At 39.1% G+C, this 19,687-nt stretch overlaps 1 pseudogene; it reads right to left on the bottom strand.

Moving 5' to 3' along the window:
* Positions 1–19,687, bottom strand: part of LOC126438168 (protein HIRA-like) — a 445,447-nt pseudogene that overhangs the window by 101,191 nt on the left and 324,569 nt on the right.

The raw sequence follows: 19,687 nt of genomic DNA, 5'->3' as shown, positions 1-19,687 counted from the left end.
TAATGCACTTAAAAAAATTTCACTGGATTCTTTGTCCCTGCCACCTGTTATAAACGTTTGAGTCTCTCAGTCTATATCTGGTAAATTAAAATCTCCACCCAGAACTATAACGTGGTCGGGAAATCTACTCTAAATACTTTTCAAATTTTCCTTCAGGTGTTCTGCCACAACAGCTGCTGAGCCAGGGGGCCTATAAAGACATCCAATTACCATGTTTGAGTCTGCTTTAACCGTGATCTTCACCCAAATTATTTCACATTTTGGATCCCTGTCAATTTCCTTTGCTACTATTGCACTTTTTATCACTATAAACACGCCTCCCCCTTCACTGTCCAGCCTGTCTCTGTGATATACATTCCAATCTGAGTTTAAAATTTCATTGCTGTTTACATCTGGTTTCAGCCAACTTTCCATCCATAGTACTATGTGGGCATTGTAACCATTTATGAATGAGAGCAGTTCTGGGATCTTTCTATAGACCCTCCTGCAGTTTACTATTACCACATTAATATTGTCATTCCCTGTGTGTAGTGCATGCCTGACCTATTCAGGGGGACCCTACATTTCCCCACCCGATAGTGGAGGTCAAGAAATTTGCACCCCAGATCTCAGGAGAATCGTCTCAGCCTCTGGTTTAAGCCTTCCAATCGGCTCCAAAGTGGAGGACCGTGATCGGTTCTGGGAACGACACTACAAATAGTTAGTTCAGATTCCACCCCATGAGCGAGACTTTCCACCTTCACCAACTATGCCAACTGCCTGTATGAACTCAGGATGAACTCTGAACCCAGACAGCAGAACTCATTGCTGTCAACATGAGCAACAATTTGCATTCAGGTGCACCAACTGCTCTCTATTACCGCTGGCAGGGCCTCCTCCACATCTCGGATGAGACACCCACCGGCAAGCAGACAGAGTGAACACTGGCCTTCTTCCCCGACCTTTCTGCTATTTCCCTTAGGGGCTCCATCACCCACCTAACAATGGAGCTCTCAATCACTAATAACCCTCCCCCCCCCCCCCCCCCCTCGTGTGCCTGTTCAGACCTTGCTGAAGGAGCAGCCACATGTCCACTCACTGGCACGGCCAGCCTCCACTTTGACCCTCCGTGTCAAGCAACGCGAACGCCATTGAACCCGCCACTCTACTTGGGGAGAGGGTGGCCCAGCCGGGTCCAGTACCCGCGAAGATGTCTCGAAAGCAGGGACCGAGGGTGAAGCATGTAACACCTGGTGTGTGCCATGTGACGCACCAGATTCCCCATTGCCGCTACACTCTGAGGCAGTAGACTGAAGACAGCTGACCGTGGCCATCAGCATGTTCAGCTGTTCGCAAACAGTGGCCAGCTCCTCCTGCATTCGTACACAGCAGTCACACATTCTGTCCATCCTAAGAAATCAACAATTTACTGTAGAGAGTTAAGTAATCAACTTTTAACTAGACTGCTAATTCACTAAAGGCGGCTGATAGCTGACTAAACTGTGGTTACTAGACACTTCTTGTTGGAAACAATGAAAATAAGCACTAACTGTCTCTGGATTCTATTCAAAACAAACACAAAATCTATGGAACACTATTACTAGTACTCGAAAATTAAAGCTTCCTAAAAGTAAAAACACGTGGAAAAAGAAGTGACAAGTACAAAAAACACAGTTAATACTTAAATTTATGTAGCTTGGTGCACCAAAAAATACACATGCACAACTATTTAGGGTATATAAACATTCAGTAGTCCAGACTACAAACAAATGTTGGAAGACTAAGCCCAGTGAAGCACCTTTTCAGATACTTCATGCAGACTCAATACCACTAGGGAAACATCTATTAGGGCACGTATTTACAATGTGGCTTATTGTCTGTACATCACCAAAGACACACATCCTATCAGTGCAAACACGCCATTTGTGCATGGTGTATTTGCACATACCTTCTCCAGTTTGAAATGTATAAAGCTTTACCCAACACCTTTCCAGGAACTTTAAAAGTTGAGTTGCCAATAAGCTGATGACACCCGGTTTTCACGGCTTACCACTTACATTTCCATTTAGCATCACAGTTCAACCCAGTGGAGAGTATTTGGATTTCTATTTCATATGCTGGTCTTCTGGATTTGAGGCATTTCCTATGCGGCAAGAGTAAAACTTTGTGAAGGGGGACTGATTCATTTTTAGACTTGCTTGCAAAGATTGTACAGAGCCACCTTTCAACAAAAGCAGACAACACAGATGTTCGATAGTATTTTTAGCCAGCACTGAGTCACTAACGGTTTTCATAGAATCATTCAAGTAATCATCATCATTTTTTCACATGTGCGCTGCAGAACCACACTCATGTGCAATATTCTACTGCAGAGTACAGGGTTTATAAAAAAAAAGAATCATCTGATTTGGCACATCTATATTTCTGAACTAATAAATGTATACAATGGTTTTTCTAATTTTGATGAACAGGAGACTCAAAAGTCCCCCCAATACCTTTTCATAGGTGTAGGTGTTCAATATGGCCCCCCTTGAGATGCACGGCATATGGAAATATGGTATTCAAATTGTTCGCACACTGCAACAAGCATGTTTGAGTTACAGCTTCCCCAGCTGCTGTTATGCGATGTCTCAGTTCATTCATTGTTGTTGGTAATGGAGGCACATAAATAGAGTTTTTTATAACCCCCACAAGAAATAATTACATACAGTCAGATCTCGTGACCTTGGAGGCCAGTAATGTATGGCTGAATCATTTCCTCCAGTGCAATCGATTCATTGTTCAGTAATTCTTTGATTTAAAATCTCCCCCACTTCCTGATGACAGTGTGGCGGTTTCCCATCCTGTTGGTAAATGAAGTCGTTCGAATCAGTCTCCAACTGTGGGAAAATAAAGTTCTAAAGAATATCAAGATATGTGCTTCCTGTAACAGTGTTCTTGGCAAAGAAAAATGGACCATACGCCTTTTCTCATGAAACTGCATGAAACACATTAAATTTTGGAAAGCCCTCTCATGTTGTACAGCCTCATGTGGTTGTTCTGTACCCCATATTTTCACATTACAATGGTTCACCTTTCCATTTAAATGGAATGTTGCCCCATCACTAAACACTAAACGTGGAAGAAATCTGTCATCCTCCATCTTGCCCAGAACGAAATTACAGAACACCACACGTTGTTGTTTGCCACTTTCCCGAAGAACTTGCCGTAGCTCAATTTTTTATAGTTTCATGTGTAAATGTCAATGCAACACATGCCAGATGCACAGCAGGAGCATGTTGAGCTGTTGAGCTGCACAGCGAACAGGTTTCTGTGGCCTCCTTGTGAAATTATGGCAGAGGTGTTCGATGTCTGTTTCAGGCATTCAGGGTTGGTGCAGGGATTTGCCTTTACACAAACAACCTGTTTCTCAGAATTGTTCATGCCATTGTCTAATGCTCTGTGTTGTAGGAGGATCCACACCATACCTAGTACAAAAGTCACACTGAACAGTTATTACTTGCATTGTGCAAAATGTAGAACACAAAATGCTTTCTGTTGTCTTGTCACCATTTTTACTAGAACTGAAGTGGGTGCACACTGCTGCTACCTAGTGGGAACCATGTAAAACTCGAGAGTATGCTCATTCCAACAGTACATTGTTCACGCACAAATAACATAATAGTTATGATTTTTTAAAATGCACCCTATATATCAATGCAAGACATGCTCCACGGACAACTGACATGTTTGCTTCCCATATACTACCTACCAACTTCCTCGCCAAGTTCACTCATCTTTGTACTTTCTTAGCTGTGTTGGAAAGGTGTTTATGCTATGTCAGAGTTCTGTCTAATGGGATGCCATGGTAAGTTGGCATATTACTGTGATTGGCAATGCAATAGGGCCAAACTGTGGGTTGATCTTTGCTGCTGCTAAATGATTAGAGGGGTGGAAAAGATTTACTTTTGTTTTAGAAACCTTAGTCTGTCATCACATCCTGCATACTGGAGTTCTGGCAGGTCTGCTGTTACATACTGAATAAGGCCAGAGCAAGAACAGAGCCTTGAGGTGAGCCATCATTAGAGTAAACATTGTCTGCTCTTCTTTTTAACTTGGTGTACTTCACACTGCTAATTTTTGAACATGTTCCTTAAGAGGTTACTTAGTCTTATAAGGTATAGTTATCAGAAATTTCAATATTATACCAGTACGCCACATCATGTCATAAGCTGCTGACATGTGAATGAAAACTATCCTGGTCTTTAATTTCTGGTACCTAGTTTCTGTGTGAGTAGACAAGGAGAGCACTTGCTCACAGCAGCTTCTACAAGGTGTAATCTATCTTGTTCAGTTGGTACCACATACTTAATTTGGTTTGTATTCTGTCTAATATAACTTTTTCCAGGAATTTGTAACCATAGCTAAATACAAATGTGCTCTGAAGCAGTTCCTTCTTTCCCTGTAATTTTGATAACAATAACTTAAGTGCTCTTAAATTTTGATGGTAATGTTCCATTGTGAAGAATTACATTAAAAAGGTAGGACTGTTGTGCACCAGAATTCCTGAGTAAAGCCCATCTGCACCTGCTTTTCTACATTTCATGTCAGTAAGGACAGTCTTCTATTCAGTGGTCATAAATTGAGATGAGAATTTTGCTCTAGATTCTAGAGATTTCTTGACCTCAGTAAGTTCTCTGTTTACTTGTTGAACACATGTTTTATCTGCTGGAACCTTGGAAACTCTCATTCAATTACTGGCAATTATTTGTGTTATGGGACAGGTCTTCTCCCAGCTCCCGAATCAGTGTCCCAGCTTTTCTACTGGAATGTGTGAAATCATTCTTCGTGCCAGTTTTCTCTGCTTTGATCAGTCACAGAATTCATTGAATTTGTGGCTGTTTCTTGCTCTCCACCTCCTTTGAATGTATCTCTTTGGATGTACCCTTTACAGCACTCTCTATGTAGGTGTTAAAACTATTAAAACATATAACTGAATGAAAGGTTATGAGGGAAGCAGGTAACATGTAGGCAAAACTCAGAAACCACAGAAGACATCTCTACCACACTTTGTACATATATAACTCACCATCTTGGGGAAAATATTTTAGGTACAAGATCCCTTACCCAAGCACCACTACAAGGGGGCAGGGAAGTGGGATGCTGGAAGTGTGTAAAAATTACCAACTTTAATATTGATTTCACAGTTTTCAGAGTTGCTAAGCTCAAAGACATTTCCCTCTTAGGAGTGTGAGCAGAAATGGAAAGGTAATCAAGTTTTGTCTTGAATTAATTTTACAATAAATTTGTAAAGGGCTTAATTTTATAGTTTGTGTATTGTATTTATACTTTTAAAAACAAACAAATAAATACAGTAGGTTTGTTTTATGCTGTACAATAATTTAATTCCCTTTTCTATCTGACATAAGGCTGAGGTAAATAAATAACTGGGAACAGCAGACAATCAGCTAAAACACAATAAAGGATGATGGACAACTAATATTCACCATAATGTACAGGGCACATAATTTGTAAATATTAGATGAGGGAAGATAGGGTAGCAGAAGCAGTTAGTATTTGTGTAAGAAACATCTCACAATATCTGTATTCATCAGCTACATAATGTGACACAGCAAACATGCTTGTCATTATTATAATGGAAATTACTCAGAAAAATGAGTGTGTACAGGCACTAGCCAGTGATAGTCATCTAGGCAAAAGTGTGGGAGAAGATGAAAGGACAGTATAGAGCAGTGTTGAAATATCGGAGGGGGGAGACAGATGGGTTTTAGTGACAGCAGTGAAACAAGCCCAAAATAGAAGAGGGAGGGAGAGAGGGAGGGAGGGAGAGATGAGTGCAGAAGTGAAAAATGGTGAGCTGGGCAAAGGTAAGGGTGAATGGAAAAGTGAATGAGATAGAAATGTCCAAGGGTGGAGTTTTAGGTCAGGGAGTTAGCTTGAACAGATTGTGGGACAGATAGTTACAAACTGATAGTTAAGATGTATATGATATGTTTTGTATTTTGGCTGTTGACATTGTAGTGACACATGGATGATGGTTTGGGATAAGAAGTGGAACACAGTGGTGGGGCTAGGATATTAAATCGGTTGGGTGAGTGGTGGAAGGCACAATTTTGTGGCAAGGGGGGGGGGGGGGGGTGTTGCTGTATGAAGGGAGTATTTTGATACTAGGTATCTGTTAAACCCCATCCTCAGCTGTGACAGCTGGCATATGTATTTAGTAAGTCAGAATGAGGCAGAATGGGTGTTTAAACACAGACCAAATTAATGTATATATGGTACAATTGCCAATAATACTAATTTTACAAGCATCACCATGAACTTCTATCCAAATTAGCCACATATCATCAGCACTTCATTTATACAGGCAACAAAAATGTATATACAAAGATTTAGCAACAGAAACAGATACTGTGAACCTTCCTGAATAGGTCCACACAGCCTCAGACAACATTAATGTGTGGTATGCTAAAACATCACAAGGACATATATTATACAAAATAGAAATTTTGTTCATATTATCCTTCTTAATACAACTGAAAGCAATGACATCTCAGCTTCATCCACCAATCACCTTTACATTACTAAAAGCAAACCAAATTTTCTTCCATGAATAACAGCTATATTAATATAGCCGACGTAATATCATAAGAAATTATGATACTATATACTGTAAACAGTTGCGTGCCAGCAGTGAACATAACTGTATGACGAGGAACTATCCTTCAAGACACCTTTGACTTTTATGCACTAAGTGTTGGCCTAAAATATTCCCTGCAGGATGCCAGCTACATAATGTGGGATTGCATTGTGCATGGGTTCATTAAAACTAACGTTGCAATAACAATTAAGATCACTTTTGTTAATATACTTAACAATGTCCCTTTCTTTCTTTACTGACTGAACATCTAACTGTTATTTCCCAAAAACACATAAAATACTTCTTATCAAGAAACTTCAAATAAGCACTGGTACTGTACTAATGGTGACTGGAGAATAATTTTATGGATACAGTAAATCATTGTACAGTTTCAAACCTTGTGCATTACAGCTACAAAATCATCCCTGGCAAAATCAGAGTGAACAGGAAAATTAAACCATTACAGTCCAGAGAATGGTCATCTGAATCAAACAAACCACTATTTATTACATTTACTGTTGATGCCCAACACCTGTCAAATACACACCACCTCTCATTGTTTCCCCCTCATATTACAATCCTCTCTCTTCCTAACATTGTATTCTCCCTTGTCACTCTCTCATTTACTAAGTTCTACGTTTTATGATTAATCCAGTCTTTCACCACAGACATACATGCAAGCATGTGACCACAAACACAAATGCACATGCTCTCTCTCTGTATTCATTCACTCCCTCTCCCTTTTGCACTGATAACTCATAGTTTATTTTGGCACTTCTGCAAATGTAATCTCTCTTTCTTCACATTTCATTTATTCAACTAGCTCATTTATCTTTCCCTGTATAATGCATTATCTGGAAGGTTAAATGGAGCATTATCACGGAGGAGTAAATTCCATTTCTAAACATCTGGAGTCAAACATTGAAGAAGACTGACACAAAGAACCCTAGATATAATGCAACAAAAGGTCTTCTTCAGAAATCAATAAGATGCAGCCATAGATGTTTTAAAACTTGCCAGGAGGTCAGCAATTGACGACTGTCTGAATACCAGGCATTGTTACCTCTTTGACATTATACAGGGTACACCACATGGAGACGAACTGCCTTTATCTTCTTGAATATTTATATTTCAAACAAGCTAAACACACAATCCAGAAAGTTCACTTACACAGATGACTCAGCCAAAGTTGCACAACATGAATCATTTGAGGCCTCCAAAGACATTTTGATCTCCAACTTAAAGCTGCCAAGCAACTACTTTCATAAATGGAGACTGCAGCTTAACACAACTAAGACAGAAGTATCATGCTTCCACCTCTATAATGGTCACAAGAAGAGAGCTTAACATTAACGCTGAAGATGAAGGTCTCAACCGTGACAACTACCGTGGACAGAATGCTTGCTTAGAAGGAGCACCTGACAAAGACCACAGGTAAAAGAAGGGCAAGAATTAAAATGATTAATAAACTGTGTGGCATCTATTTGGGCTCCTAGGTAAATAAGCTTTGCACATTAGAAGTTGGGCTCATCTATTCGGAGGTGAAATACTGTGCCCCTACAATGATTATCTGCTCACATACGAACAAGATTGGTGTGGCACCAAATGACATTATCCACACTATCAGCAGCACAGTACAATCAACTCCTACTGCATGACTGCCCTCCTTGAGCCTTATACGACTTCCAGAGATATGGCGTAAAAATGCTTTCCTTAGAGAGTACCATAAAATTAGCAGTATCCCTCAGCTGTTCATACATACTGAAATTGCTGGCCTGACTCACAGAACACTGATATCAAGAAAATAGGCACTATCCACTGCTAAGGAACTGATACACTCAAACTTTGATGTTCACAATGTCTGGAAATAACACTGGAAAGAGCACTGACGACCAAAATGCCAAAGTTCCTCAGTGACATTCACTGCCCAAATTAAACATTCCCTCCCCCCACCCCCTCCCTTTCTTACCCCATCTGAGAAGTCTCCCATGACCCAAGGTTCTGAGTGACTTTTCTGTACTCTCCTCACTTCCTCAACCTCAAAAATCCTTTTTCTTCACCACTCTTCCTTTCCCCTCAACCTTTCTGCCAGAAGAAAGAGCCACTGGCTCCAAAAGCTTGCATATTTCTTTAACCTTCATATACGTTTTCTCCTGCTGCTCCTTGGTAAGTAGGATTTTTATCTGTACAATTACATTATATTTACAACACAAAACATGACTGATGTGAAGTTAATAGGCACTAGTGCAGGCCCCCAATCAAACTCAATTTAAAATGATCACAATACACATACAACACACAAATACAATTTAAAATTACAGAAAAATTAATCAAGGCTCACCCAGCATCTGGTGCAGGAGGTATGTACATAGGTGTTATTCTTCTCTTTCCATCTGAAGTACGAGTCTCTATCTGTTTATTGATGGGGCCCTTAAGAGGTGTTGAAGGCTGGGATACAGAAGCAGCTGGCCGTTCCAGTGATCCGTTAGTCTGCCCTGCGTCTGCTGCCGCTTTCTCTGATGCAGCTTTTTCTGCCTTCTTCCGGACAGCAAGCAACTCTGGTGTCTCCACCACACATGCACCTGCACCACTGGCAGCTGATAGTGACTTGCCATACATGCGCTCATGAAGCATTGTCTGTTTCAATTATGACATGTTCAATATTAGTATCAGGATTTTAAGATGTTACAAATAATGTCATGAACAGGTGCTCCACACTGGCTACCTCAACACTGTTCACAAGAGTACTTACAAAATATTATCAGCTACAGCTGCACTAACATGTTATGAAAATGCAGAAAAAACAAAAACTGCAATCAAGACCACGCTTGGTTTAAATCAAATGAAGCACTGTTTATGTCCATACACACATATCTCAGTTGCGTGGTTGTTTGACAGTTTTACTTATGTTTAATGACACAAATCTCATATCTACTTGTGGTGCTATCGATTTGGTCTGCACCAGTTAAGGAAACAAATCGAGAAATTTATCTTTCAAAATTAAGCAGAGGTTTGGCTATGGAAAATGCAAAGTGCTCACAACATAAATATTAAATTAAAATAGGATTTCTAATTGAAAATTTTCAATGCCAGTGACAGCAATATTGAAGAGCAGGTTGGGTTACTGTAGACACAATGTTAACAAGAGAAACACAAAATAGAAGAGAACAAGAGGCTGGGAAGTGGGGTAGACTCATTTAAGAACAACATATTCTGTGCTCAAATTTCAACCAGATTCTCAACTAGAATGACCTCCATGCCAATGAGCATGAATTCTGAAAACTTCAGTCATTTGTAACTCAGATTGAGCTTCTCTCCCATGACATTTTGAAAGCCACAGATAAAAGCAATCAAGCAGAGGTATTTCTTGACTTTCAAGAAGCATTTGCCTCATCACCACAACAAAGACTGTTAATGAAAGTATGGCCCCCCCCCCCCCCCACACACACACACACACAAAATAGTTGGATGAAATGGTTGACATTCATAAGCATCTGGAAATCACCCTGACTACAGTCAATCGGCAGTTGCTGAGAATTGGTGGAGAGCTCCCGAGAGTGACCTGTGACATCTGTACCAGAGGTACCTCATGTACTATTCTCTCCCATGAATCCTGTCTCCTCTGCAGAAAGTATGGGATCTATCATTAAGCATTCACTTTACTGAGAGAGGCGTGTCAATGGTAGATCTAGGCATCTTCTACAGGGTGGACGAGGACCAGGGAGGACTCAGTCCGAGCTGATGTCTTTCACTGAAACTGATCCAGAGGGACTCACGTCACCTGTTTTAGGAAAATCTGTTTTGTGTGGTGGCAAAATGAGGTGAACACAAAAGGGTAGGAGGTCTATTAATCGTCAGCAGTTGAAATGTACAGCAAATGATGGTAGGAAAATTGCAGCAGGGGACACGAAAGGACACCGGTGCACTCAGTGTGTATGCCTGCAGGCCACATTCAACATGTTGAAGAGGCTAATCAAGCAGCCAGTGGGGGAACAGTGTGCAAGCAACTGCAGATTGTGGCACAAGTTGGAACAAAGATGCCTTTCATCTGGGCTCCGAGGCCACTCTTGGGTCATTCCACCAACTGGCAGAGATAGTTCAGGAGATCAGCCTTGAGCATGGAGTTTCAATGACTTTTGTCACAATCTGCAGCAATGTCCCCCAGTATACAAGGAACTCAAATCCAGCAAGATAGAAACCGAAGCGGCATGTGAGATTGTTTGGGCAAGACCCAGTATCAGGGGTGGGAATAAAATGATAAATGGATGCTTTTATTGCCCACCAGACTCATCTCCTGATATAAACAAAAACTTTATAGAAAATCTTAGTTCAATTGTACATAAGTTCCCCAATCATAGCATAATCATCAGGGGAGACTTTAATCATCCAACAATTAATTAGGACAATTATAGTTTTGTTGGCTTTTGGTGTTATAAGACATTCTGTGAAGCATTACTAAATGCCTTCTCTGAAAACTGCCTGGAACACATAGTTAAGATCCCCACTCTTGATGGAAATATATTGAATTTAATGGCAACAAATACAGCTGACCTCTTTGAGGATGTCCACATCAAAACTAGTATCAGTGACCATGACACAGTTGTGGCAACAATGATTAGGAAAGTATGCTCAGTAGACTAGATAAAAAATCAGTAGTGACATCTCACAATGGGGAACTTTAAACTTTCAGCACAGGTAAAGAGCAAATCTGGCTCAAGTTTAAAAGAATAGTTGACCATGCACTGGACAGATAAGTACCCAATAGAACAGTTCATAGTGGGAGGGAATCTCCATGGGATACAGTCACTGTAAAAGAACTTCTAACGAAACAGAGATCACTGCATCATAGGTGTGAAACAAAGCGTAGGGCTATAGGGAGAGAGATAATGAGTGAAATGAGTTTGCCTGTCAAGAGAGCAATCTGTGATGCCTTCAATGACTACCTTAGCAGATAACTGTCAAGTGATCTTTCACAGAACCCAAAGAAATTCTGGTCATATGTAAAAGCTGTTATTGCACCAAAGTTAGTGTCCAGACCCTAGTGAATGAGACATGAAGTGAAATTGAGGATACCAAAGCAAAAGCTGAAATGCTTAACTAAATTTTCAAATGTTCCTTTACAAAAGAAAACCCTGGATAACTGCCACAATTTAATCCTCGTGCCACTGAAAAGATGAACAGAATAAGTATTAGTGTCAGTGGCTTTGAGAAACAGCTTAAATCATTAAAATTGAACAAAGATCCAGGACCTGATGGAATCCCTATCATATTCTATACTAATTTTGTGGCTGAGTTTAATCCTCTTGTAACTATAATGTATCACAGATATCTTGAACAAAAAAAAAAAAAAAAAAAAAAAAAAAAAAACCAAGTCTAGTTCTTGGAAAAAGGCACAGGTCACACCCATCTACAAGAAAGGGAGTACAAGTGATCCACAAAACTACCATCCAACATCCTTGACGTCTATTTGTTGTAGAATCTTAGACCATATTTTGAGTTCAAACATAATGAAGTATCTTGAACAGCTAGATGATGTATTTCTTGATTTCCAAAACACATTCGACTCCATATCACACCTATGCTTATTGTCAAAAGTATGATCATATGGGGTATCAAGTGAAATTTGTTACTGAATTGAGGACCTTTTGGTAGGGGGACTTCTCATGTTACCTTGGATGGAGATTCAACATCAGATGTAGAAGTAACTTCAAGTGTAACCCATGGAAGTGTGTAGGGACCCTTGCTGCTCATATCATATATTAATGATCTTGCAGATGATGCAGTTAGCTATAATGAAGTACTATCTGAAAGAAGCTGCATAAATATTCAGTCAGATCTTTCAAAGTGGTGCAGAGCAGAGACTGGTAACTTGCTTTAAGTGTTCAGAAATTTAAAATTTTGCACTTCGAAAAAAGAGAGAGAGAGAGAGAGAGAGAGAGAGAGAGAGAGAGAGAGAGAGAGAGAGAGAGAGAGAGAGAGAGAATAGTATCCTATGACTAAGGACTGCAAAAATTTCCCTCAAAATTACAATATGCAAAATTACTTAACAGATGCTGTTCCATAGCAAATTGTATCCAGACAAGTTATTTGTCAGAGACAGGTTCAAATAGCTTTATTTTCTGCATCGAATATCAAAACATAAGCAGTTACTGGCATTGTACATCATCTGGCAAAGCCCAGTTAAGAATGATAATGTGCACAAGAACCTACACGGAAAATGAAGTGTACAAACCCAACGACGTATCAGTGTGCTCAATGATCTGGAGCCATGCCAATGTAGGTGGTTGTATGGACTGTTTAAGTTACACGGCACATAATGCAACACAGTACTCAGCCATGAGACCTAGCATTTTATAAGAAGGAAACATGCCTGTTTGTTTGTTAGCTAAAACTTAAAAGATAGTATAACGGGGACAGTTTTAACGTGGGAAATTAGGTGGCAGATGGTTTGAGTTGTATTTGCATATAATACCGCTAGAGGTTGGGCCTTAACTACATCTTTAACAGTAATCTGCTAACTTCATCAAGCCATTGTGCAGTAGCTGTGCCTGAATGCTTTGTGTTGTGCATTGCTCATTTTCTTCTTTTGAAGTGACTAATCCTGGTCCATCACAGATTTTGATTATGACCTTTACAAAACCAGAAGAGGTCAGTGATCCCCTGTGACAATGTGTCAGTTCTTGTGTAGGCTTCTGCTCAGCGAAATGGAGGCAGAGTTTGTTTCTGTGCACTGCTCCTTCCCCTGTGGTGGTGAAAATTCTAGTCTGTTTATGTTCGCAGCCATCTGTGACTATAGCCTATAGTACCATCTCTCTGCGCTGTAGCGACTGGAACACAAAATCTGAAAAGTTTTCTAACAGTGCCGAAATTTTTCTCCTAATGTTAAAATTGAGTTGCCGTACATTCAATTCTACTTCTATGCTAAATGCCTTGTCAGCTCTATCTGCAGTGTTGTCAAGCATGGGTCACATGGCTGTGAATGCCCATGAAAGGTTGAATTTAGTAGTCTGCAGATTTTTTAATCTTCAAATTGGGTGAGAAAAGACAAGTAATGTTCAGAAACATCTTACATTGGAGACACATTCATTTAACTAGAGGGAAAGTGCTGCTGCTTTTCAACAGAACAACCAGTTTTGAAAGCATAAATGCAGACAAATGAAGAAAAGAAGTGCCATTTTGGAAGAAAAAGGTCTTGAAATTTTTTGCAAAAGCAAACACTCCCATCAAAACGTTCAATTTCAAAGAACTAGTAATTTGTCTGTGTTCACTCGTGTAGTATGACAATCTTATAAATTTGTGTGTCTAATAATTTACAAACAAAGAAAATATATGCGAATTTCAACAAATCTATATGTGAATTTTGCAAAACACAGATGTGGATTTTACAAAAATATATTTTCCCATCCTTACCTATCAGTATAATATCAATGAGTTAGTAAAATATCAATGAGTTACTGCTGGAATTGGCCAACTCGTACAAATACTTGGGTGTAACACTTTTTAGGGATATGAAATCGAAAGATCACATAGGTTCAGTTGTAAGTACAGCAGGTGGTAGACTTCGGTTTACAGGTAGAATACTGGGGAAGTGCTATCAATCTACACTGGAGATTGCTTACAAGTCACTTGTGTGACCCATTCTAGAATATTGCTTAAGTGTACAAGTGTACGGGACCCATAGCAGATAGGACTAACAGGGAATATTGAACAAATATGGAGTAGGGCAGCATGAATGGTCAAAGATTTTATAATCCTTGGAAGACAGTCACAAAAATACTGAAGAAACTAAGCTGGAAGACTCTTTAAGATATATGTAAACTATACTGAGAAAATCAAATTATTGCTCCAGGTATGTACTACAGCCCCCTACATATTGCTCACATACTAATCATGAATGTAAGATCAGAATAATTACTGCACATACAGAAGCATTCAAACAATCATTCTTTCCATGCTGCATATGTGAATGGAACAGGAAGAAACCCTTATAACTACTACAATGGGATCTACCCTCTCGCATGAACCTCATGGTGGTTTACAGAGTATAGATGTAGATGTAGATGCAGAAATAATGCAAGGAAAACTTTTTAATGCTTACTACGTTTTCGTGATTCATGAAGTAAAACTTCAGCTTCAGGTATCTCATTTTAATGTATTACAACTGCATTTCTAAATTATTTGCAACATGTTTTAGAGACAGTATCCACATACGTCACTGAATGTACCTGCAAAATTGTATCATTGTATGACACAGTTCCAGAGATGTGATATTTTAAAACTGCCAGAATCTAAGATGAATCGATTTTGGTTTGGAATTTTTCACCAATCTATGGGTCACTAAGGTGAAACTAATACATTCTATGAGGGCTATTCAGAAAGTAGGGAACATTTCCATCTGATGCCGCTAGGCACGCACCAATCACGTATATTTTGGTATATGTGTGAGCTCGGCAGCTCAGTTAGCATCCATCTGTGACAGTGGGAACGTCTCTGCACGTCTGGTTTTTTCGATATTTGAATTTGAAATGTGCGCTGCATTTCGAAAATTCTGCCAGTTGTGAGCTGCGGTCTGCGACACAGTTTTTATTGGCAAAAAACCTAAAACTTATAGAAATTTATCGTGAACTGTGCGAAGTATACGGAAACAATGTAACGAGTGAATGTTTTGTCCAGGAATGGTGCATTCGGTTTAAAAATGGCTAAACCAATGTTCATGATGAAGAGAAGAGTGGACACCTGAGCATTGTGACTGACAATCTTGTTGCTAAAGCTGATGAAACAATTCATGAAAATCGTCGCTTCACAATAACGGAGCTTTCACTTTCTTTTCCACAAGTTTCATTGAAATTATTGTTTGAAATTGTCACTCGAAAGCTAGGCTACCACAAATTTTGTGCATGGTGGGTGCCCAAAATGCTTACAGAGCACAATAAAGAACAGCAAATGGAGGCAACGTTGACATTTCTGGAGGCCTACCACAAACATGGTGATTCATTATTGGATCAAATCATAACAGAAACATGGTGATTCATTATTGGATCAAGTCATAACCAGTGACGAGACTTGGGTGAAACACGTCAATTGTGAGACAAAATTACAGTCCATGGAGTGGGGGTCACAAGGTCGTCCCAGAAACAAAGAAAATGTTTGCAATCCTTGTTGGAAAGAAAGCTGTTGGCAACAGTGTTTTGGGATAGGCAGGGTGTGCTTCTTATTGATTTTCTCGAACATGGAGCAACCATAAATTCTGCCCAGTACTGTCAAACTTTGCACGGCCTTAGAAGAGCAGTTCAAAACAAATGCCGAGGAAAGCTGATGTCCAAAATTTTGTTTTTGCTTGACAATGTCCAACCTCACATGGCAAACCGCACTAAAGAACTCCTAATTCATTCAAATGGGAAATTTTCCCTCATCTGCCCTATATCCCCGATCCTGCACCAAGTGACTTCCACTTGTTTCCCAATATGAAGAAATGGCTTGCAACGCAGTGCTTTGATGACGATGTAGAACTCCAGGCAGGCTGACTCACTGGCTGAAGTCTCAGGTGGCAGAATTTTACAACAAAGGTTTTTCAAAGCTTGTCCACTGCTATGATAAGTGGCTCAATGTGTTTGGTGACAATGTGGAAAAGTAGTATGTCAGTCGCTCTTTCACATGTATATAATAAAATGTATATACATCTTCTTCTTCTTCTTCATCATCTTTCTGAATAGTCCTCGTAAGTAATTGGGGTTTTGAGTCTTCAAACATAAAGGTTTACACACTTAATGTAAAATATTTAACACACAAACTCATTTGTAAAGCCAGACATCTGAAGCTCTTTTATACATGGGAGACTGTCTCTTTAAACACTTGGGCTGTGGGGTTAACTGGTATTAATAGTATGGATAATCATCAACAGATGTAGAAGTAACTTCAGGCAGGCCACAGGTAACTGTGTTGGGGCTCTTTATTGATACTGTTGTATACACATGACATTATAGATGACATTAATAATAGCGTCAGTCATTTTGCAGATGATGCAGCAATATCTGGAAAGGGTTGCATTAGTATTCCGTCATGTCAAAGTGGTGCAAAGATTGGAACCTTGCTTTAAATGACGGGTATGTAAAAGTGTACACTTTACAAAATGAGAAAATGTGGTTCCTATGGTTACAATACCAATGACTGACAATTACAGTCAGTCATTTCATACAAACACCTCGGTGTAAAAATTTGTGGGGATATGAAATGGAATGATCACTCTGGTTCTGCTGAAAGTAAAATAGACAGCAGATTTTGGTTCATTGTAGGAAAATGCAATCACTCTACAGAGGAGACAGCATGAAAAACACTTGTGTGACCCCAACCTAGAATATTGCTAGAGCGTGTGTGACACATACCACATATGACTAACAGAGGACATTGAGCAAATATGAAGAAGGGTAGTGAAAATGGTTACAGGTCAGCTTGACTCACACGAGGCTACCACAGAAATGCTATGAAACCTGGAATGGCACATGCTTTAAGATGAACGCCTGCATTTCCTTGGCATACATGAATCAAACTGAAATGAGTGACACACTTACTATTTTTTTATTTGAATTCTGTGATGTGCACAAACTTCAGTCTTGTTTGATATATTTGAGTTGTGTACATTCTGTCAGACCTAATATAAAATGACCTACTTTTTTTTAATAATATGAATATTTATATATGTGTTTGGAGAGAGAGAGAGAGAGAGAGAGAGAGAGAGAGAGAGAGAGAGAGAGAGAGAGAGAGAGAGACTGATTTTTGATTGAGATTTTACTTTAAGTCGTAACTGGTATCTGAATTTCGGTTGCTGCCTCCTTGAATGATCAGCTTCTGCACGAGTTGGTGACGTATTACAATTTGGAGGAAGCTACTGCTCTTTAAGGTTTAAAATACAACTCTGTTAGTTACTTGGCCGTATTGTGGATAGCTTTGAGCCCAAATTTTCGTAGCTTTTCATACCTAAGGGACCACTGTTGTAAGTAAATAAGATCAAACAGCAATCTGCTTCTTGGAAGAAAAAGAGATTGCTTAGCACACAAACTCCCTTCAAACTACATGTCCTGCTACATCAAAATTGGTCAGTGGAGTTCAGCACAATACTATTGTACAAGAATATAATTCAATTACCGTAATTCAGAAATTCTGAGAGATTGTTACTTATTGAATGAAAACTATAGAGAATGCAGTTCTTTTCCTGTATTTTAGTGAACTTCATACACTTACAATTCTGTTGGTTGATAGACAGCAATGACAATGAAGTTTACCTCCTCTTCCAAAAACAAGATATTTCTATTCTTCACTTCCAGAAAATTTGTATACATAAATGCTTGGCAACTCTTACACATACTTTACTCGGTTTTATCACTAAAATATCAATTTTCATTAAATGTAACAATACGTTCTGAGTGATGGCATAGCAACATATCCTCTTTCCACAAGATACAGATTAACAGTCCTCTTTTTTTTTAATAAATCTTATTTTATTTTTTAGAGTCCATACTCAAAGATTCACAACTACTATCGTTGTGGTGATTGTGCACTAAAGAATTTCTTGCTGTTCAGCTGCGCTTCACTTAACTTCAAGTACTTTTTTAATCACATTTACATTTACGGTATTTACATACATTACTGAGTTCTCGGAATAAAATTAGGCACAAATTAGTTTAAAAAAGCAGTGAGACACACACAACATTACAACCTGTCCGACAGAACAGACATCACTCGTGATGACATGGCTGATGCTTACATTTATACGAAACACAGAATGGGGAAAGAAAGGGAAAGGATGCAAGGGAATTCATCACTTCCAGGCACACAGGGCATTGTGCTAATGCAATAACGAAAGCTGAGAACTGATGCTGGTCCAGGATTCTCATGAGCACCTGCCTAAACCTCATTTATTTTGCTCCAAATCAATTTCTAATTAGCATAGAAAATAGTCTTGTGATGATGGTGCAGTGAAAGAAACACATTAGTTATTTTTACGACTGAATAACACTGATTATCTGTAGATTAAATGTTTGTTGGTTAGGTTAGTTACAAAACAGCATCATCGTCACACATTTGGTATCCACTACTGCATAAAAGCCTCCTACAGATTTCTCAATCTTCAGCTATGTGCATTCATATTAAGGTAATTCACATAACCAAACTACTTAATCTACATGATCTTCAATTGGTGCACCACTAACTTCAGGTACTATGCGAGATATGTTTTGTTTTGATACAAATGGTGCTATCAAATTTAGTATCCACTACAATTTCATATCAAAAGTCAAAAGTCAGTGACAGCCAAGTGACATTAAGAAATGCAGAGCAGCTTTACATAAGTAGGTTTCCCAGAAAGCTATTGTCACCATGTCTTGAACAATGTGTTTAAACCAGCGTCTTCTCAACTTTGATTTTATTGGTTTCATTTGTCTATGTCATTTACAAATCTGCCATTAGTACTGACATTTGGGTCTGGCAGCCCTAGGGATTATAGACAACTGGAGAAACCATGTACAACAGAAAGGAACACAGGCACTTTGTGCAGGCAGCGTGTGGTCTTCAGGGCTCGTGACCACTGGATATGGATATATGCATTATATTAGTAAACTAGCAAGTAGTACTATTTTTCTAGATGAGAAGTCTCATCTCAAGGAGGTAGTTACACATTGCTGAAGACACAGAAATATCGAACTTATGTACAGTATCCACAAACTACATTCTCTCTTTTCCTGGTGTTGAGTTTATTAAATCATATACATCACTGGTCATAGCATGCCAGGCGATGTTATGAAACTATGAGAAATATCTGATGATAGTGTGAAGACAGATGTGAGCAACAAAGACAATCATGAACAAAATTTTGAGCTTCGGAGAGGATACACATTATATATTATCACAGGTAAAATCGTTTCTGAAGAAGAGAAATTTGTTAACATCGAGTATAGATTTAAGTGTCAGGAAGTCGTTTCTGAAAGTATTTGTATGGAGTGTAGCCATGTATGGAAGTGAAACATGGATGATAACCAGTTTGGACAAGAAGAGAATAGAAGCTTTCGAAATGTG

The sequence above is a fragment of the Schistocerca serialis genome, unplaced genomic scaffold (assembly GCF_023864345.2).
Source record: "Schistocerca serialis cubense isolate TAMUIC-IGC-003099 unplaced genomic scaffold, iqSchSeri2.2 HiC_scaffold_1261, whole genome shotgun sequence".
Lineage (NCBI taxonomy): Eukaryota > Metazoa > Arthropoda > Insecta > Orthoptera > Acrididae > Schistocerca > Schistocerca serialis.
This window is presented reverse-complemented; position numbering and strand designations above follow the sequence as displayed.